The sequence below is a fragment of the Staurois parvus genome, unplaced genomic scaffold, assembly GCF_062004578.1.
Source record: "Staurois parvus isolate SC_StPar_1 unplaced genomic scaffold, SC_StPar_1.0 ptg001598c, whole genome shotgun sequence".
NCBI lineage: Eukaryota > Metazoa > Chordata > Amphibia > Anura > Ranidae > Staurois > Staurois parvus.
Genome location: NW_028319394.1, coordinates 317,328 through 339,378, shown reverse-complemented (window position 1 = coordinate 339,378; position 22,051 = coordinate 317,328). Strand labels below are relative to the sequence as shown.

General features: G+C 42.8%; 1 long non-coding RNA gene and 1 pseudogene across 1 annotated transcript in view; one reads left to right on the top strand and one right to left on the bottom strand.

Annotated features, from left to right (window-relative positions):
- LOC149435146 (uncharacterized) overlaps positions 1–22,051 on the top strand; it is a 41,485-nt gene that overhangs the window by 3,153 nt on the left and 16,281 nt on the right. Inside the window, exon 2 of the long non-coding RNA XR_016308547.1 lies at positions 1,197–1,339. This is a non-coding gene — a long non-coding RNA (uncharacterized LOC149435146). The remainder of the gene's footprint in view (positions 1–1,196; positions 1,340–22,051) is intronic.
- On the bottom strand, positions 19,424–20,467 carry LOC149435147 (uncharacterized; annotated as a pseudogene).

Below are 22,051 nucleotides of genomic sequence, written 5' to 3'. Positions count from 1 at the left end.
GGTAGAGAGGAGAGGGATTAGAACACCTGTCAGGTTTTTATTGCTGTCTTTGTCCCTGAGAGATCCCCCCTCTCTATGTGTCCTGTTTGCCATTATCATCGAAGGTAAATGTAAAAGAAAATCCCAAATTTTGTGTTGTCCCCAGAAAAGTAATAGAGGGGAAATCTTCCAATGAGGGACCCCAAAGTATTCCCTTAATTTTCAGGGATTTTTTTGACTTCCTGTTTTGGCTATGGGACAGGAAGTGAAGGTAAATCTCCCCAATGGGACACAGATGGCAAAAAATAAAACTGACGGGGGTTATAAATGTCCAAAATGAAAAAGAAATGTTGCCTATAGTTCTACTTTATACCCCTATTAAAACATTGAACTCTTTCTTAGCAGGATCAGTGATGTTCTCGCCTATGCCGTCCCTTCACCCACTTGTCTCCCCCCCCCCCCCCCCCCTTGAGCTGACATCTTAATTGTGGTCACCCAGCTGTGACACCTTTTGGCTTCACAGCTGGGTGCCCACTGCACGAGGTGTACTGCACCTCCCGAATGGTCCGGCAGTCTTCTTGGACCTGTAAAGTGTCCTAGAAGACTGTGGGGGGAAGGAGGAGGGCATGCTAGAACCAGGGACCCGCTCCCCCCCCAAAAAAAAAGTGTAAAATGTGGCAGTGGAGGGGGTAGGAGGCAGACAAACAGAGCTGCCCCTTTTGGTGGAGCTCCCTTTAATATATCTATAAATTATTTTTTTTTAAATGCAAACAGTAACTGAAATTTGATTTATTATCAGCTTCTTGAAGTCAGCAGAGATCAGACTAAGGGGGGGGGGTGCTGCAGCAGTGCAAGGGACCAGTTGATTGTGCTCATGTGCTGATAGGAGGAGAAGGGGAAGTGACAGAAAGATTCGGCTTTCTGCTTCTCTCTTTACTGTTCAGTCATAGGCTAGGGGAAAGGCAAGACCTGTAAGTGTTAGTTATCTGCAGCAGAGAAAAATGGGGTTCCTGCTCTGACAAACAGTACTGTGCTGTGTGGCAGAGCTGTGTAGATTTCAGGACTGGAGGGATAGAAATATAAGTCCTTTGTCAGATAAGACCTGTATAAATATTTCAGCCATATGTTTGAGGTTAATATTATATAAAGGCTGGTATGTGTGAAATGTATTTATATATTTTGTTGTTTCTTTTTGTGTATTTTTCTCCTGGTTTAAGGTTTCTGCTGGTTTCTCCTTGATCAGTGATGGTCCAGTGAGCTAAGCAGTGTGTGAGATGATTAAGTAAGAAGTTGGGACCATGGGGCAGAAGAAAAAGCCATTTCTCAGGTTACTGGATTACCTGGTGATCATAGGCGCAAGGTAAGCCATGGTTCCTTTTCATGTTTTATCACTAGAGTACTACAGCAGGCATCACTCGGGCAGTTTAGTTCTATAACCAAAACACACATACATTGTCAGCAGCAATCCACTGCCTATCCAGAGCTCCTTTTTATTCTTAGTAATTTCAGATCATACACTAGAAGGATAGATGACATTTTAGCAAAAATCAATATTCCATCTCTCTGTTCTCTCCTTTGTCTTTGGCTCAGAGACAGCAGCGGGAGCCATTGGCCAGTGAGGAGGAAGCTGGGCCAGGCTGTGCTTTGTGAGTCAATAGACACTCAGAGCTGGCTCTGCAGTGAACCTGCACGAGTGCTCCCATAGCCAGTGGCTTGCTATGAGGACACTTGGCAAAGGGGGAGGAGCCAGGGACCCGAGGGGAGCACAGAGCAGGTAAGTATGACATGTTTATTATTTTAAAGAAAATAAAATGGGTTTAGAATCACTTTAAGTTGCTGTTTTGAGACAATTACAGGGGATTGCCATATCTGTTTTCCTTTTGAAAATGTAAAAGTCAACACATTCTTCAATTTAAATCAGCTAAATACATTTTGGATGCTTCAAAACAAAAGTATTGTAACAAAAAAAAAATATTTTGTCTAGTGGTACATAGAAATGAAAATTCTGGTGCCGAAAATGAAAATTCAAAATGCACTTAGCCGAGAACCGAAATGCACAATTTTTAAACATGAATATATATTTTTTTGAAAAAAATACACTTTGATTAGAAAAAAAACAACAATATATACCTCAATTTTTTTGTAAAATATGAAAGAGAATTTTACGGCGAGTAAATAGATGCCCAACATGTCATGCTTTAAAATTGTGCACGCTCTTGGAATGGTGTGAAACTGCGGTACTTAAAAAATCTCCATGGGTGATGCTGTAAAAATTTCTACAGGTTAGCAGTGTAAAGTTACAGAGGAGGTCTAGTGCGATAATTATTGTTCTTGCTCTGATGTTCGTGGCGATACCCTCACACGTGGTTTGAATATTGTTTACATATGTGGACATGGCCTACATATGCGTTCACCACTACGTGGGGTGACAGGGACACTTTCAACTTTTTTTTAATTTATTTATTTTTGTTTTGTTTTTTGCACTGTCCCTTTAAAAAAATTGTTATCACTTTTATTCTTATCACAAGAAATGCATGCATCCCCTGTGATAGAAATAATTAGTGACAGGTCCTCTTTATGGAGAGATATGGGGTCAATAAGACCCAACATCTCTCCTTTACAATGTAAAGAATTGGATCAAAAAAAAACCCATTGATCTAGTGCTTTAAAAAAAAAAAATGTCCGTAACCGGAAGTGACATCGCTCCGGTCCTCCAAGGGCATAGAGATGAGTGGAGGCCATCTTTCCTTCACTCATCTCTATGCCCAGCGCCGGGATCGATGGTTTCTCAGGTGAGGCTGAGAACTCCCGAGTGGCGGCAGCGAGGGGCGGGGTTTTTTTGGCACCCGTATCGGTGCTTTTTTTCATTTCGGCCGACGGCCGAAAGGGGTGTTTTTGGCAGAAACGCTTCGGGCCACTGAAATTTCGGTGCATCCCTAGTTTGGTCCACTACCTGCAATGCTGCTGAGAAGGACCCTTTCTCGCTGTGTGGAGGCAACGGTTGCCTTTCAGAGATCTGATACACCCACTGCTGAGTCAGAGACAGAACTCTCCAATCTGCAAGGTGCATGAGTGTCGCTGATCCCAAAGCTATAGGTCTGTCCTCTGCAGAACAACTGCTGCTTCCACAGAAAGAGCAAGGGTCCTTCACTGCAAAATGCTGTCAGGGGAAAAAAAGCTCAGTTCACGGGAAAGAAAGTACGTAAATTTCATTTGGGTTCAGCGTTGCATGACCACGAAATTGTCAGTTAAAGTAACGCAGCGCTGTAATGCAAAGAATGGGCTGGTAAGGAAGGGGGGGGGGGTAAATCCTCAGTAGGGCAAGGGGTTAAATATGTGTTAACCTCAACACAGTGTACCATAAATAATCAAATGCAAACTGCTCATATTACAACATTGTGTATACATTCGATAAACATAAAGTAAACCAAAGAATATGTAAGTTAAAAGTTCAAAAAGCTAATACGAAGGTGTGAAAAGGGCCAGTGGTTTGGTACTTGTAATAACATGCTCCACTTAACAGTACTGTTGGTGCCCCACATGGACCAACACTCACCCTATGTAGGTGACCAATTATCTCTAGTATGGTCAACAGCACTTGTGGTGTATTCCCCTGTACAATCATCACAGTTTTGTTTATCCGTGTAGTATGCAGCACACCAGATGAATCCACTCATAGAAAGGATTCCCCCTCTATTTTTACTACATTCTCTCGGGCCCTTAGTAATGTGGGGTCCTTCAGTTGTTCAGTGGCAAAATTTTCCCTGTGTACTTCTAAGTCAAACACTAGGGGTTGTAGGCTCCTCCCTAGGCTCTGTTTTCCCTGCTAATACTGGCAAGGGAAACACAGGCTCAATCCTCACCCTCAGAGGATTCCCTAGGATAACCTTCAGGCTCTGAAGGACCATTTAATGGGAAATCTGGGCCATTCTAGAGCTCCCAGAATTTTGGGAAATCCCTCCCCACAATGGCGTCATGTGGCAGTTGGGGAACCAGATCCACCTGATGACACAGGTTACCGAGGGAGGTCTCAAAGGACACTGTTGCCACTGGATACTCTCTCGTGTCCCCATGAACACAAATGACTGCCAATTTTCTAGGGTGCAAGGTTTTTCCCGTTACCAATTCAGTTTTTTCCAAAGTAACCAGGCTACCTGAATCCAACAATGCAACAACATTTTTACCATCAATACCCATTTTGCATAAAGGTTTCTCATTTCCCTTTTCAGCAGTGCAAGTAACAGTTGCAAATGGGGACTGCTGTCTCTCAGTAAGAAAGTCACAGTGCATTGGTTCATCCGTACTTGGGCAATCTGCTGCTACATGTCCCTTTTCCCGGCAGCGGTAACAGATTATCCTTCTGCTCACCTCTGGCGGGTTTGGCTTTCCAGGCCGCTTGTGCCAGATATTGGAAACAGTCCCAAAAGTACCTTTCGTTCCCCCTTTTCCAATCTCTCCACCCCCATCCCTTGGTGCAATGTTACCCATTGCTGGGGATGGTCTGGTCTTGGGGTGGAAAGTCGGTGATTCCTTGAGGGAAGACGTAAGATTTTCAGTCGCTAGATATCTCTCCACAAGGTCCAAAAGCTTGTCTGCTGTTTGTGGATCTCCATGACTCATCCATTTCTGCAAGGTAGTAGGGAGAGACCTCAGAAATTTGTCCATCACCACCCTTTCCACAATCTTTGGTCCAGACAGTGTATCTGGCTGCAGCCATTTCCTGGTCAAATGAATAAGGTCATACATTTGGGATCGGGTGGTTTTCCCAGTCGATAACTCCAGTTGTGTACCCGATGAGCCCGGACAGCCAGGGTTACGCCCAGCCGCGCCAAAATTTCCATTTTTAAACGATCCTAGTTCTTGGCTTCCTCAGGCTCAAGGTCAAAATAAGCCTTTTGGGACTCGCCAGATAGTGGGGTGGCCACTAGTCCAGCCCACTGCTCTTTAGGTCAACTTTCTTTTTCAGCTGTCCTCTCAAAAGTGGTCAGAAACATCTCAGGGTCCTCATCTGCAGACATCTTTGGCAGCAGGTGACTTACACGGAAAGATGGTATGGTAGTAAAATCACTCCCAGCCTCAGTCTGCTCACTCTGCTGAAGCTGTTTCATGATGGCTGCAATTTGCTGTTGGTGTATCTGTTCCTGCCATTCCAACGATTCCCTAAGGCGTGCCTACGCCTGTTCCGGGGCTTGCTGCTGGGCTGCAAGGCTTTGTTGCAAAACCTGCTGCTGGGCTGCAAGGCTCTGTTGCAAAACCTGCTGCTGGGCTGCAAGGCTCTGTTGCAAAACCTGCTGCTGGACTGCAAGGCTCTGTTGCAAACTTGCATTTGTTTTCTGCTGACTTGCATTTGCCAAAGCAAGCTGTCTCAGTATCTCTTCCATGCTGGCCTTGCTTCACCTGCCTGCATCCTCCACCATATGTGAGGGATTAACCCAGTAGCGGGTTGTGCTTGGCCCCCTGGATGGGTCAGAACACCGTGAAAGAGGCTCAGCACGACAGCAGGATCTTGGTGAAAAGTTTGTGCTTTATTTACAAGTCGGGTGAACACACGGTGCAAATAGTCAAAACAGCAAAAAAATACAAACAGAAAATAAAACCTTGCCCTGCTGGGCATCTAACTACAAACACAGGTTTCCTATCTAGCTGTCTGAATACAGCCTATTGCTGCTTAGACACAGAGTGTTCACACAGTCTAAGATCACACAGATTATCTCTCACCACAGGATGGTTTGGTTGCTCCCCAGTCTGTCCTGCACAGCAAACTGGTTCCAGGTTGGAGCATCCTCTCTAAGCAGCCTGGGCGTTTTATAGAGCCCAGAGCCCTCAACTCGCTACAGCTGAGCTAATGAAATCATCAGTGACCTAAAACGGCTCACTACACAGCACAACAGGAGAAACAGTCCGTGTATAACATGAACCTGGGGCAAATATACCTTCCATCCTGGACACATCCCTTAGTTCTTCCTGCCTTCTTGTCACAGCACCCTTTGAAATTATGGACAATCCTGAGGCACCCTATTCTGAAATGTATAAAAGTATTCTAATAGTTTTATATAACGCAGCAACATCCGCATACATAGGACGCCCAACATTAGAGGTGATTTGTTTTTCCAAAGTAAATACACTTTTGCACACTGGTACTGACTAGTATTCCAATGTTTCTCTTCTCCCTCAGTTTTTCTCTATCACTGAGATGTGACCCCCAGCACAGACCGAGAGGGGCGGGAGAGGGTCAAACCAAGATACTGTGCAGGCAACCAACATCCTCCTTATCAACTGATGATGTCATTGGTTGTCAGGCACTGGTGGCTAAAAGGTCCTAATGGTGCACAATGAAAACCTGTGGCTTTGTGTTACTAAAAGGCTTGTTCCACCCGCTGGCTTGTGTACAAGTTTTGGGCAATTTTTAGACCTTTTTCCAAGGCACCCCTGAAGAAACCTCAAGGCACCCTGGTTGAGAAAGGCTGGTCTAGTGCGTTAGTGTACAGTGCATTGCAGTGTCCAGTGTGCCAGTGTACAGTGCATTGCGGTGTCCAGTACATCACACAGTACGCTGCATTGCGGTGTCCAGTGTACAGTGCATTGCGGTGTCCAGTACGTCACACAGTACAGTGCATTGCGGTGCCCGTTGCGTTAGTGTACAGTGCATGGCGGTGTCCAGTGCATCACAGTGTACAGTTAATGGCGGTGTCCAGTGCATCACAGTGTACAGTTAATGGCGGTGTCCAGTGCATCACAGTGTACAGTTAATGGCGGTGTCCAGTGCATCACAGTGTACAGTTAATGGCGGTGTCCAGTGCATCACAGTGTACTGTGCATTGTGGTGTCCAGTGCGTTAGAGTACAGTGTATTTTAAATATTGTATTGTTTTTTTCCAGTTTTTTTCCACTACAAATAAGATGTGTGTGGTGCGCATATGAATTTGTTCTTTTTTTTTTTTCTTCTTCAAACTAGAGTCCGGCCCCCCAACAGTGTGAAGGTCTGTGAACTGGCCCCCTGTTTAAATAGTTTGAGGACCCCTGGTATAACCTGTAGGTCATAAAGCTACACATAAACCTATATTTGTTTTCTTTATTCTTCAATAGTCACAAAGGATATAAGTTCACTTTGTGTGCACCAAATGTCTTTGCAAACTTGGTTATTACCTTGCAAAAGTAGCAGTCCCATCGCTAGGCTGTGTGGAGTCTAGAGCTGTGAGAGGTACCCAGAAGGCCTCTCCCACTAAAGATTTTACAGAAAGCTGCTGTACAGAGATAACATTTCACACTGGATTGCTGCACAGATGTGGCAGAGATACACAAAGCACACAAAGATTGAAGGAAGAATACACACGCCTCTGGTAATTAGACAAGATTTGGTTATTCCAGGGTTTAGCTTTCAGATTTTTTTTCTGTATCTTGTTTAGGAGACTTTTACTTTCTTTTTCAGCGAAAGGTGCCTGCTCCGCAGGGGCTGCAGACTTTTAATTTTTTGGGATATTTAGGGTTATTGTTAGAAATAAGAGCACAGTTAGCCATAATGATATGACTGCGGTTCTTACATTTCCATATTGTATGAAAGACACACAAAGAAGGTAACTTGGACTGCAAGTCCACTTATAAACACCAATTAACCACTTCCTTACCGCCCTATAGCAGAAATGCTGCCAAAGGGCAGCACGGGTGCATAAAAACACGTATGTACACGTGATTTTGCATTTCCAAGTAGGGGGTGCGCGCAGGCCGCGTTCATGCCCTACCCACGCCGCCATTCGCGGCCACGGCTGTCAATCAGCGGGCCCAGGCCGATGATTACCTGCCAGCACCCGGTGATTACCGACAATCACTGACGGGGAGGAGGGCTACTTTGTTTACTAACAGTCGTCCTCCCCGTCGGCTCGGGCACACTGCTCCGGGTGTAAGCACGCCCCCATAGTAAAACAGCGCACAGTTAACCCTTTGATCACCCCTTATGTTAACCCTTTTTTGCCCAGTGCCATTAGTACAGTGTCAGTGCTTTTTTTTTTTTTTTAGCACTGATCACTCTATTGGTGTCACTGGGGATATCAGTGACACCAAGTCAGTTCCTCCCAGTGTCAGAATGCCCACCACAGTCCCGCTATAAGTCGCTGATCGCCGTCATTATTTATAGAAAAAAGAAAATAAATTCCAGTATCTATACCGCCATTTCTAGACGCTATAACTTTCACGTAAACCAATTAATTTACTCTTATTGGGATTTTATTTTAGCAAAGACATGGAGCAGAATACATTTTGGACTAAATTTATGACCAAATTTTACTTTTTAATTTTTTTTTTTTTTTACTGGACATGTTTAATCGCTTCCGCGCCACCCTATAGTAGAAATACAGGGCGGCACGGGTGCATAAAATCACATATATGTATGTGATTTGCACTCCCACGGTTTTCGTGCCCCTCCCAGATAGCGTCAGATTTCCTGACAGTACACCAGTAATCCCATTTAACCCCTTGTTTGCCAGGAGCACACTCACATACACTATAAACCTCCATTGCTAGTATAGTCTTTGAATGGATCAATATCTTTGATCAGATCAGCACTATACCAGTGTTCACATTAGTATAGCGTCCCCAAAAACGCAGTATTAGCGGGATCAGCCCCGATACCTGCCAGCACCTGCGTTTGGCCCCTACGCTTACCGCCCCCTTCTCCCCCAGCAAGTGCAGTGTCAGTAGGTCACTGTCACTTGATACATTGCACACAAAACCGCAGTGTTTGTAGAATCAGGCCTGATCTCTGTTAGCACTTGCTGGTACATTTTTTTGTAGTGGTTCAAGCAGTCCCTGACAGCTAGGTGCTCCTTTTACCGTGGGGCGCACTAGGTACCTATAAATGTAGTGGCCAAAATGCCAATGGAAAGGTACTCTAGTGAAGAGGCCTACAGGATTCTGAGTATGTCAGGTGAGAACGAAGGGGAAGACTCCCTGACACAATCAGCCTCAAAATACGAACCTATAGACAACAGCTGCATCCTGACAGATAGCTCAGATGATGGAGAAGAGGTCTCTGCTAAGATCAGGCGTACCCAACCCCAATCCCAGGTTGCTGAGATGTTACAATTGCATGATGACTCTCATATGCAGCAGAGTGCCAGTACTAGTGCCACTCTACCTTTTGGTGAACTGGCGAGCACCAGCAGCCTAGTACATCCTGGTCTTTCACATACTAGCACTGCAGTATCACTTGGTGATGTGGCAAGTCCCACAAGTGTAGTACAAGCTGGTGCTGCAGGCATCATCCTGGTATAATGTTTTTCAGCCAGTGATCAGCTTTCATGTAAAAGCAATCCTAGTGGCTAATTAGCTGCAAGATTGCTTTTACAAGCAGCGAGAGACGATGCCCCCCTCCCCCGCTGCCTTCCACGGCCTTCTCGGGGGAACCTGAGAATGCAGCGGGTGTTTCTGCCAGCTGACCATAGAGCTGATTGGAGACCAGAATGGTGACAATCATCTCTATAGTCTAAGAAATCAGAAGCTACGAGCATTTCATCACTTCAGTTTCGCAGGATATAAACAGCGCCATTTGTAAATTGGGAAAGCATCTGATCACACCGATCTTGGTGAGATTAGATAATGTAAGAGTAGAGGAGATATCTAGAGTCTCATAGACCCCAGATTTCTCAAAAATGAATGTATGACAATATCCATTGAAGTTATAAGGGATATTTGCATTCCCTGTGATAGCATTAAAAGTGATCAAAAAAATGAAAAGGACAGTGTAAAAATAATGTAAAAAATCAAAATAACTTAAAAAATAAAGCACCCTCGCCCCCCCCCCCCACATTGATCCCGTGCCAGTATGTTAACATCGGTTGCACCATGCATGTGAGGTATCGTTGCAAAAGTCAGATTAAGGTCAGTAATTCTAGCACTAGACCTCTGTAAATCTAAAATGGTAGCTTGTAAAGGCTTTTAAAGCATTACCTATGGATATTAAAAATGTATGCAGTTTGTCGCCATTGCACAGGGCATGCGCAGTTTTAAAGCATGTCATGTTTGGTATCAATTTACTCGGCATACCATCATCTTTTATATTTTACCAAATAATTGGCCAATATATTGTGTTTTTGTGCATTAAAAGTAAAGAAAGTGTATTTTTAAAAAAACAAATCGCTGCTCGAGTACTATGTGCCATAAATTGCAGCACCCACCATTTTATTCACTAGCGTGTCTGCTTTAAAAAATATATGATGTTGGCGGGTTCAAAGTAATTTCCTAGAACAAAATACTGATTTTTTTTCATGTGAACAGAGAAGTGTCGGAAAAGGCTTAGTCTTCAGGTGGTTAGAAGAGTGAATGATGTGTGGCATAAACTTCTAATGCTGGGCATAAAATGCCCCCACCCCCAAAACGACCCCTTTTTGGAAAGTAGACACCCCAAACTATTTGCTCCCGTGTATGGGGATACCATATGTGAGAGACGTCTTGGCAGTCTAGCCAAGTACAGGACCCCAAAATCCAATATGCTCCTTCAGGCTTTTAAAGGGCTTTATTTCCTCATTACACTTCCTGACTACCTATCACAGTTTCGGAGACCCTGAAATGCCAAGATAGCACCAACCCCCCCAAATGATCCCTTTTTGGAAAGTAGACACCTCAAGGAATTTACAAGAGGCATGGTGAGTGCTTTGCAGATCTTGTTTGTTGCCACGCGTTTTTAGAAACTTTTTTTTTTTTATATTTCAAAACCTTGTGAGGAAAAAATGAGATCTGAAAAATACTCACCATGCCTCTTTCAAATTCCTTGAGGTGTCTAGTTTCCAAAAAGGGGTCATTTTGGGGGGGTTGGTGCTGTCCTGGCATGTCAGGGCCTCCAAAACTGTGCTAGGTAGTTAGGAGGTGAAATGAGGAAGTTACGCACCTTCAGGCTTTCAAAGTGGTCATTGGATTTCAGGCTCCTGTATGTGGCTAGGCTCCCAAAAAGTCTCACACATGATATAAAAAAGCACACAGGTGATCAAATACCACCGAAAGAAAGCTCTATTTGTGTGAAAAAGTACATAAATTTTGTTTATGCGGTCATGCAATGCTGCACCCAATTATCAGTTGAAATAGTGCAGCGCCGAATAGCAAAAAAAAGCCTGGTCAGGAAGGGAGGTAAATCCTCAGGAGGGCAAGTGGTCAACACATTTATATGCGCTCACAAGTGTAAAATAGGATGGCAGGAATATATCCGAGCAGGACCAGTCACAGGTGTCAGAGCTTCAGGTGATCAGGCTGGAGCTGCTGTGAAAAGGGCCATGCATAGGGATTTCTGGAGCCAGGATAGATGCCTCCGCATCAGATGGGGAGCCAAGACTGTTCCTGCTAGTTTTCCACTTGCAAGGAGTCACGAAAGGATTATGAGAAATTAGTTTTTAAGAGTAACACCTCGTCTTCATCATCCTCCAGGCAGCAGAGAGCAGGCAAGTTTCAACAGTTACCGGAATTGTCAGATTGGCCTGACATTGAAGCATAGAGGGCCATGACACTTGCTGTAGCCAGGTACACGTGCAACTACATACCTAAACATACTTTATTCTTTGTTAAATATGTTGTACGCTTTCAAATAGTTATTCGTGTAATTCTACACCTTGTGTTTTCTGTTTATCTCACCTTGTAATCAGGGGCGGACTGACAACTCATGGGGTCCCCGGGCAATAGGGGATCATGGGGCCCCTGTGTCTTTGCCCAAACTCAAAAAAGCCTATGAAAAAGGTACCACGGGCATCTCATGGGGCCCCCCTACTGACCCCGGGCCCTCGGGCAGTGCCCAAGTTTCCAAATGGTCAGTCCGCCCCTGCTTGTAATGATAGGCTGATCAGTTCTCCTGTGTCTATGTATTCATACACCTAACTTGTCCCTTAGGACAGGCAACTACTTGTTTTGGGTCACACAGGGTCCTGTGCATGGAAATGCAGGCTGCACGTTATTCCTCATCCCCGAAATAACTACACTTATTTAAATAATGACACATACACAATATTTCTTCTTTTGGCATAAAATTTTGGCTGCGGCACTTTTATTGGTAATTACACACAACATAAATTAAATTTGCAATATCGTTTATTCAAAACTTTTACATTTTAATTATCAACCAGGAATAAACTTGCTCAGTCTTTTAGGACTCGAGCTATCTGAAATAATTCTATCAATAAGACCCCACCAGCCAAACTATTTACAACGTCCGGCCTACCCAAGAGCCGCAGGCCAATTCTATACTATTTTGTAATGCTAAATGAAAGATATCTATACCTACGTTTGATAGATGCACACCGTCTGAACGATAAATGCCACTAACTCCTCCTTCTAGATCCGTGTGATGGTATGAAATTCCACCTATCAGAGGCATGAATTTTTCCATAGACTTGTTTAGTCGTCTTTTTTAATTGAGGATTAACTAACCATACAAGTCTAGGGACTACTTCTGAAAAGATAATGGTAGTATTCGGGGATGGTAAGTGGCAACGGTGTAAGTCCCGTTACGTCATGAACATTAGTTCTAGAGTTTTCTCATTGTCTATGGCATTTCCCCCAAGGTGTATGATTAATATCTGAGGTGCAGGCCAAACTTCAAACAACTTAGAAAGATGAAAAAACAAGTTAAACCATTTAAGACCACGTATTCCTTTCCATAAAATTAGAGATTTTGCAGGATCCGTTGTTAAATTAGCTGAATATGAACGCTGAGCCGCTCTTTTCAAAGCCCAGTAGACAAATGAATGTCCCAGTATCCATATATATCTTCTATCACCTGAAGAAATAAACAGACAGGTTAGGTCTAACATATAATTGGAAACGTTGTGACTCCTATCTACCTAATTTTTTTATTATTTCATCATCCAAGCCCATTTTTGCAGTTTGCGTAGCTGCGCCTATTCTAAACGAATGAGATGTGAATTTAAATTGTATAAGACCTAGTTTGTTAATGCCTTCTTTAACCACTTGAGCGCCTGAGGATTTACCCCCCTTAATGACCAGGCCTTTTTTTGCTGTTTTGGCGCTGCACTAATTCAAATAATTGTGCGGTCATGCAATGCTGTACCCAAACGAAATTTACGTCCTTTTTTTCACACAAATAGAGCTTTCTTTTGATGGTATTTTATCATCTGTGCGCTTTTTATTTTTTGCGCTATAAACAAAAAAATCACAAAAATTTTGAAAAAAAAACAATATTTTCTACTTTCAGCTATAAAAAATATATCGTAAACTCAAAGTTAGTCATAAATTTAAGCCAAAATGTATTCTGCTACATGTTTTTGGTAAAAAAAAATCCCGTGCATTAGCGGGCAAACTGGCGCTATATGGGAGGGGCGCTAACACTATCGGAAGTCACCAGTGACACTAATACAGTGATCAGTAAAAATCTGTTCACTGTAATCAATGACACTGGTGACAGGGCAGTGAAGGGGTTAACTGGGGGGGGCGATCAAGGGGTTAAACGGGATTACTGGTGTACTGGCGGGCAATCTGGCGCTATCTGGGAGGGACGCTAACACTATCGGAAGTCGCCAGCGACACTGATACAGTGATGAGTAAAAATCGATTCACTGATCAGTGACACTGGTGACAGGGCAGTGAAGGGGTTAACTGGGGGGGGGGGGGCGGGGCGATCAGGGGGTTGAATGTGTCCTAGGTGTGTTCTAACTGTGGGTATGTGCTGTTTTACTCATTTTTACTGTGTCGTCTTCTCTGTCTGGAACGGAATGTGTCCAGGCAGAGAAGAATGACATCATATCCTGTCCTGTGTAAACTTCAACAAAGGACAGGATAGGACAGGGACCAATCATCTGATTTCAGCCAGACATCACTGGCTGAAATCTAATGATTGATCCCTCCGGGATCGAATGGTGTCACCCGCGGGTCGGCGGGAGCGCACGCGCCCCCTGCTGGTGAAAACATCGGGAGCGCGGAACCCGTTTTAAAACGTGGTTTTGCGCCTGAGTGCCGCCCTGCACACGTATATATACAGTGGCAGGGCGGGAAGCTGTTTAAAATGGCATTAAATTGAGACTTACTTACAGCTGATGCATCAGCATGCACCAGAAAAAGACCCAGGCTGACCGGTCTAATATTCAAATACTTTTTTACCATGACAAAAGGGCAAATATCCATGTCTCCCCAAGTATTATTATTATTATACAGTAAGTATAAAGATTGATCCATTTTCCTCTTCCAGCCTGATCTGTTTTTGAAAATGGAATAAACAAACTAATTCCATTTTCCAAAACCGTCACATTTTGTAGTAGTAGACCAGACATTTCTTTTTTTATTTGGGGGCAATAGTTCTGATATGCGTAATGCTCCAAAAAATGCTAGAATAAATGCCACGTTAAACAGTATAGATTTGGAGTCTGAAAAACAAATTTCTTTGGTAATCCTACATAACTTTTTTAATAATTCGATAGATATGGGATGTCTTGTGTCTGGAGAATAATGCTGTTTTTTATATCCATTGAGCGCTTGTTTCACCGAAAAGAATGATGTACATGCTGGAAAATTACTTGAGGAAAAAGGAAACTCCTGCTAGAATTTTAACTATATGGCTATAAGCAAAATTCATGTGCATGAATGAGCACAAAAAAGAAAGAATTGTATTCTCAGATGGGCAATTGAACTGATAACCCAATTCTCTGGAAAACTGCTTCCATTTATTCCATGAAGATGAATATTCAACCCATGTGCTGTTGGATACCGAATTTTTTATGGCCTTTATCAGTACGTTTAAATCCGGTTGCACAGGTGATCTGGGCACTCGAAACCCTTTTAAATCTGCTGTTGGAAATAATTGTCTGAATCTTGATATCTGGAATCGAGATAAGGCGTCAGCTATTTGATTTTCTTTACCTGGGACATATCTTGCTTTAATCCAAATATTAAGTTTTAAACATTTCAAAACTAAATATCTAAGCAATTTTACCACCAAAATTGACCTAGATGATAAACAATATACTGCATACATAACCCCTTTATTATCTGTCTGTACTAACAGCCTTTTGTTGGAAAAGTGCTCTCCCCATAATTCCAACGCTACTATTAGAGGAAATAGTTCTAGCAAAACTACCGTATTTTCCGGCGTATAAGACGACTGGGCGTATAAGAAGACCTCCTACTTTTCCTGTTAAAATATAGGGTTTGGGCTATACTCGCCATGGAAGACTACCCCTCTTCCAACGCACACCAAATAAAAATTAAAAAACATCAGATTTGATTTCAATATGGTCATTTTAATTCAAATGCTTATGACATGCAGATACCTAGCAGGAAAACTGTCACTTATAAACAAAGGCTGTTTGTCATCAAACATGTAAACATAAAACAGTGCAAGTGGATTAAACTTTTCCTAATTCACTCTAAAGCTGAAAGGAAGGATAAGACAATAAACCCATGGGAGCTGCCATGCTGTTTGTTTTCTAAGCAGTCAACCAAACTGGAACTGATGATGATAGGAGGAAGATAACAAACAATAGAGAGAGAGCAAGTTCCTGGCGAGTCAGCAACGCCCATCATAACTGCAAGGTTTTGCTGGTGTGACAGTTTCCCTTTAAAAGCCTTCAAAATCCTCCTGTTTGTCATCTGATATCATAAGTACATCAATGACATCTTGTGATACATTTGTAAGGCAGTCATCGTATGGATCTAATTCCGTATCAGATGGTGTGGTCTCAGCTTCGGCTTCCTCTTCATCTTGCCACAAGTAGTCATCCTCCATACCATCTAATGAATTTGATATGCCACACTTCTTGAAAGACTTGATTACTGTTTCTGCATCAATATCATTCCAGGCTTTTATGACAAACTTGCACAAAACATCCAGCTGTGGAGCCCGCATGTTTCCTCCTTTTGTGAATGACTTTCCGCCGCTAACCATCCACTCATTCCACTGTTCTCAAATGCGATCTTTAAATGGCTTGTTTAGGCACACATCCAGTGGGTGTACCAACGATGTCAATCCTGCAGGAATAACTGCCGCATCTGTGTTTATTCTTGCAAGCCTTTGCTTGGTGCTGGGAGTTAAATGAGCCCTGAACATATCCCACACCAGTAGACTACGTTTTTGAATAAGTCCACCTGGTCGCCTGCTCCATACATTATCAAGCCATAGCTTTACCCCTTCTTCATCCATCCAGCCTTTTTCATTCACGTGTACAAAACAACCAACAGGGAACTTGAGTTTCGGCATTGTTTTTCTTTTAAAAATAATCGTTGGTCTCAGTTTGGCACCATCAGCTGTGCATGCTAGTACCACTGTAAAACTGGACTTCTCATGTCCTGTTGTTTTTAATTAAAATTGTTTTTTCACCTTTTGGATGGACAGCTTTATTTCCAACCATATCAAAATTCATTGGAGTTTCATCCATATTTCCGATACTACTTAACGCATAGCCATGTTTATTGCGCTGTTGTATTACGTATCGATGGAAACTATTTACTTTGGCATCAAGATCTGCAGGTAATTCTTGTGCAATTTTCATCTTTTGCCTAAGTGTCATATTATGCCTTTCCAAGAATCTAGTACACCAGGATACAGTGGCCTTAAATCTGTTGCTGTGATCTGGGTTAGATTTGGCCCACTGAAGTGCAAACAAACGTATTTTATTTCGGGTCACTATATAACCGTTTTGGCGATGCTTATTCACCATGTCTGCTACATGTTTTTCGAGTTCTGGCCAATGTGGGGTGCCTCTTCTTAATGCACACTTACCCCTTGGCATACACTTTAATGCTTTTTCATTTGCTTTCCAGTCCCGAACCATCTTTTCTGTTACTCCATATTGTCTTGCAGCAGCACAGTTATTCTGTTCCATGGCAAAGTTTACAACTTTAAGTTTGAAACTGGCTTCATATTTCTTTCTTCTTGCTGGTGGAGCCATGATGGGGTCTTGACTGTTATCCATTTGTATACTGTACTGTATGTACTGGTGCTGTACTGTATGAACCGGTAAAGATACTGGTGCTGTACTGTATGAACCGGTACAGATACTGGTGCTGTACTGTATGAACCGGTACAGATACTGGTGCTGTACTGTATGAACCGGTACAGATACTGGTGCTGTACTGTATGAACCGGTACAGATACTGGTGCTGTACTGTATGAACCGGTACAGATACTGGTGCTGTACTGTATGAACCGGTACAGATACTGGTGCTGTACTGTATGAACCGGTACAGATACTGGTGCTGTACTGTATGAACCGGTACAGATACTGGTGCTGTACTGTATTCACCACCACATGTATCTGCTCACCAGATAGACTCTGTTTTTTCACCACATATAAGATGCACACCAAACTTCATTAGAGATGCGCTGTTCCAACATTCGAATTGGTTGAAGTGCAGATGCTCCTGCTTCCCCCTGCCTTCCCTCAGAATCGCCAATCCAACCCAGTATACAACAACCAACAAATCACGGCAAGCGATGTATTTTTTGTGCACACTGCATACAAAGCCTGCTTGGATTGGGTGGGTCAGCTCTCCCTGCCCAGCCCTCCCTGTCTCCAAGATGATCCGAGCGGTACCGTAGTTTGCACAGAACTGCCACAGTGAAGACATTATTATTATGATTATAATGCTTAGCTAATTACCGTATTTCATTAAGATATTGCCATGAAGGGGTCAATTCAACAAGGTCGGATGCAGCAGTTGAGTGCTCGATTGATTGTGACTGAAACTGTGACATGCGCAGAAGCGTCAGGGATACACATCTTCATGGGCATACTCATCTTGCTGCTAGCCGATGTGTATCCCTTTTCTGCATGTCACAGTTTCAGTCCAGCTCAATCGAGCACTCAACTGCTGCATCCGACCTTGTTGAAGTTTCATGCAGTTCTGCTAGGAATGGTGATCGGCGATCGTCTACTGCTACCGAAGACATGCGCAGAAGCGTCAGCTCGGAAGTACCGGTATGGATTCAACACAACACCCGGCATATAAGACGACCCCCAACTTTGTAGAAGATTTCCATGGGGTAAAAAGTCGTCTTATATGCCGGAAAATACGGTATGTTCTTTGTTGCATTCATTCGAATCCATTTTGATGGCCATTTACCACAACTCCAATGTGATTTCCATATTTCCGCAAAACCAAATGAGCCAGCTGAATCAGTGAACAATTCAAAATCCGTTGCAAAGATAAATTCATCCTGAAAAAACGAACAACCTTTATATTCCTCAAAAAATTTTAACCACACTACTAAATCCTCCTTTAATTCACAGGTTAATCTTACATGTGAGAAAGGAGATTTAAACCCGAAATCGCTAAATAAAGCGTACACGAAAATATTTTTCCCACTGGCATTATTCTGGATGCAAATGCCAGTAGGCCTAATAATGACTGTAATTCTATTAATAATACTTTTTTTTACCCTCTTATTGTTGTCAATTTTTTCCTCTTGGCAGTCGAAATTCAAATTTTTCTGTGTCTATCAGTATTCCTAAAAATTCCAATTTTGTGGTTGGATAAATCGTTTTCATTTGCTAATGGTATACCGAAATGCTGCGTTACCTTACTGAACATTTGCAGCATGTCTACACATATTGTCGAAAATGCTGGGCCTATAAACAAAAAATCATCCAGATAATGAGTTCTCCCATTCTGGCCTGATTCTTTTTCAATAGCCCATTGTAAGAATTTTGAAAATGTTTCGAAATACGCACAAGACAGTGAACAACCCATTGGTAAACATCTATCGTAGTAAAGTTGACCTTCATAATGGATACCCAATGAGTTAAATGCTTCTGGGTTAATAGGTAATAGCCTAAATGCTGCCTTTATATCTGCCTTGGCTAGCAATGCTCCTTTTCCAAACTTTCTTATTTTATGAATGGCTCCTTCAAACGTGCAACATGATACTGATGCTGATCCTTCATCTATTTTGTCGTTTAAAGAAAAGCCTTTTGGGAATGATAGGTGGTGAATAAGCCGATACGTATTCGGTTCTTATTTAGGAATATTACCCAGTGGCGATATCCTAAAATTATGAAAAGGTGGTTCCTTAACCCCTTTGCGCCGGCGCCTCCCGGCCCTTTTAAGAGTTTCAGAAGCCGGGAGGCGGGGTTCAGGGTCATGTGACCGCTGTGATGCGGCGGTCACATGATCGGGAAAGGTCCCAATCGAAAGAGGAGATCGGGACCTTTCCGTGAGTATCGGACATGTGTGCTGGGAGCACGGCAGGGTGTGCGCTCTCGTCACATATGTCCTTTTTTAATAGAATGCAAATGTGCGACCGCTCGGCGTCTAGGCCCAGACGCCGGGAGGCCGCACATTTGCGTTCGGCCAGTGTGAAGAGGTTAAAAGGACCAGCCAGGCGTCCTTCTTTTATTTCTGTTTCTAATTTTTTTCTAACAATGTGAAATTGATCTACCGACTTTAAATTATCAACAATATTACATCCATAACCTGAAAATATTGGTAACAAAAACCATTCAAAAAACCATCCGTTTAAAAACTTAACTGTCTCCTTGTTTGGATATATTTCCAACTTTGACGCATGTTTTCCAAATTCACTGGTGTGCTGCCTTTTGATACATTCTCTCTTTTGTCCTTGAAAAGCCATGTTTCTTTTGAAACCTTTAAGAAATGAATGTGGGCCTGAACAATGCGAACATTCGTGTTTTGTACCTACATGACCCTGCCCACTTACATTGACTTTCATTGAATGCGTAACCATATCCCTTTTATATAAGGGAATACTGTGATGGAAGATTGTGGTTTTTGAAATGTCTGTTTTTGAGGTAATATTAAGTTTAGCCACAAGCCTACATTCTTCATACCCCATTTTAGTGATGGATATATAGATAGTTTTTGCCGGAAAGATTTGTCGTAATGATACCATCCTAATCCTCCAAAATTTTTATAGGCCTCTAAAACTTGTTCCAAATGTTGGAATAAACCACTGCAATGCTCTGGGTGTTTTTCCCCTAGCACGCTAGAATATATTGCAAAAGCTTGCAGCCAATTATGAAATGATCTCGCTATTGGTCTACGCCTGTCTTCATCGTCGGGTTTTCTATCAGTTTTGCCTGTGAAATCTTTTGCTGAGGGTAACAATGACAGAATAACCACAAATTCTCCTTTCCATATTTTTTCTTTTAATTGCGTTGATAAATGATATCCTAGCGGGGATATTTCACATAGCAAAACTTCTTTTAAACATGTTTCTGGTATTGGCGAATTAATATTCATTCCCGTATTATTTTTTTCTATACTCATGCTACCTAAATTACTGGACAATTTATCATTAATATTAACATTACTATCCTTATTAACCCACACATTAGCATGACTACTATTTTTAACAAATTATCACTATTAACATTTTTGTTTAAATTATTAGTAAGTGTTGTAATGAAATCTAATATTTTTTAATAAGCTGTTAATCTCATCATTTCCACAAGATGTCGCTGTTTCGATTTCTGGATCCCTGTGCTGACCTCTGTTGCCACCACTGGATAAAGTCGGTATTGCATGCACAGGCTCGTTTCTCTTCGGGCTTTCCTGACTCAGCTTCAGTTGAGGTTGTTGCCTAGCAACCACTTCGGAGGCCGCAGCCTCACTTTCAGCTCCGAGGGATGCTCGACTTCCATGAATACTTACTCTTCCTGGCAGCGAAGGAACCTGTCTCTTCCTCCTCTCATGCTGGCTTGCTCTTCCGACCACCGTTTCTTCCGATGCCCAGCCGGACTCCTCTTGCCCTGCTGATGATGCTGGTCAACCACTGGAACCGTGCCGAGACTCGCTCTTCTGTGACAGGCTCTATTCGGCCGCTCTTCCTCTGACAGCGCTTCGGTGAGTTCTCCAACCCCTGTTCTGTGTCTTCCCGCTCCTTCCCCTCTTCCCCTTCGGCTGCCATATCAAGGCAGCGCCACAGCCATTCTTCTCCTCCGCTGCTCCTGGCTTGCTCCAAAACTTGCCTCATGAGGGTCTTCATGGTCAGAATTAGCACAAACCGGCTCCTTAATATTATAGCTCCTTGCAACCTGTTGGCCAACTCTGACCAACTGTGAGAATTCTGTTACGAAGTGCCCTGTATATAATGAGCCCCAAACAATTCCAGAATGTTCCAGGTCACATGATTTTTCCCGCTTTTTCTAAGGTCACGTGGTTATTCTCTTCTTGCGTTTTTCTCTGTCAGATTTCTTAAAGGGGCCCTAACCTAATTCCTACCTATTCCTGAGGAGAAGTTTTTTTTTTTTTCTTTTTTATTAAATTAGGGATGGCGTCCGCATGCCCATGCTTTCAGGCTCATATGTTAGAGCCCTCGTTTTTTTTATTCCTGTTGTATCACAAATGTGGAAGTGCTAATGTGATAAAACACATCCTTCGGCATGGTGATCTGTTGTTTGGTTTGCCTGCTTGTGTCTGTGTCAGATCTAATTACTGTGTAGGTCTCCTTTGCACAGCACCAGACTGAGATACCCAGGGACTGTGGGATATATAGTTTCTTCACAGGATGGTTCAGTTTTCAGGTTACAGACAGAGGCCATGCACTATTTGGTGCAGTGCCAGGCTGCATGCCTCATGTTTGAACACAACAGAAAATTCTGACACAAAAATGTCAAGATTTAGAGCTGATTCACACGTGTAGAGCGGATTGAAGCTCAGGTTTCACTGCTAATTGACACAGTAGTTGTTCAGCGGTTCATGTCAGGTTTACATCAGGTTCAGGACAGGATTAGCTCAGGATCTTATCCTATTCACCCATCTGTGGCTTAGAAATGGTTCCCCAGAAGGTAATAGCCTGTAATCTGCACCTGCAGGCACTGCTCAGAAATCGGAACGGACTTTTCCACACCGCACTGAATCCGCATTGGACATATGTGAACAGGCACAATAGGAAGCAATGTTTTTTCACATGTCATGCGGATTGGATGCGGTTCAAACCACCTGCAATCCATATATACAGTTGTGTTCAAAATAATAGCAGTGTGTTGAAAAAAGTGAATAAAGCTCAAAATCCTTCTAATAGCTTTTATTTCCATACACACAAATGCATTGGGAACACTACACATTCTATTCCAAATCAAAACATGAAGAAAAATATCAAATTTGTGTTGTTCCTCTAAAAAAAATTGAAG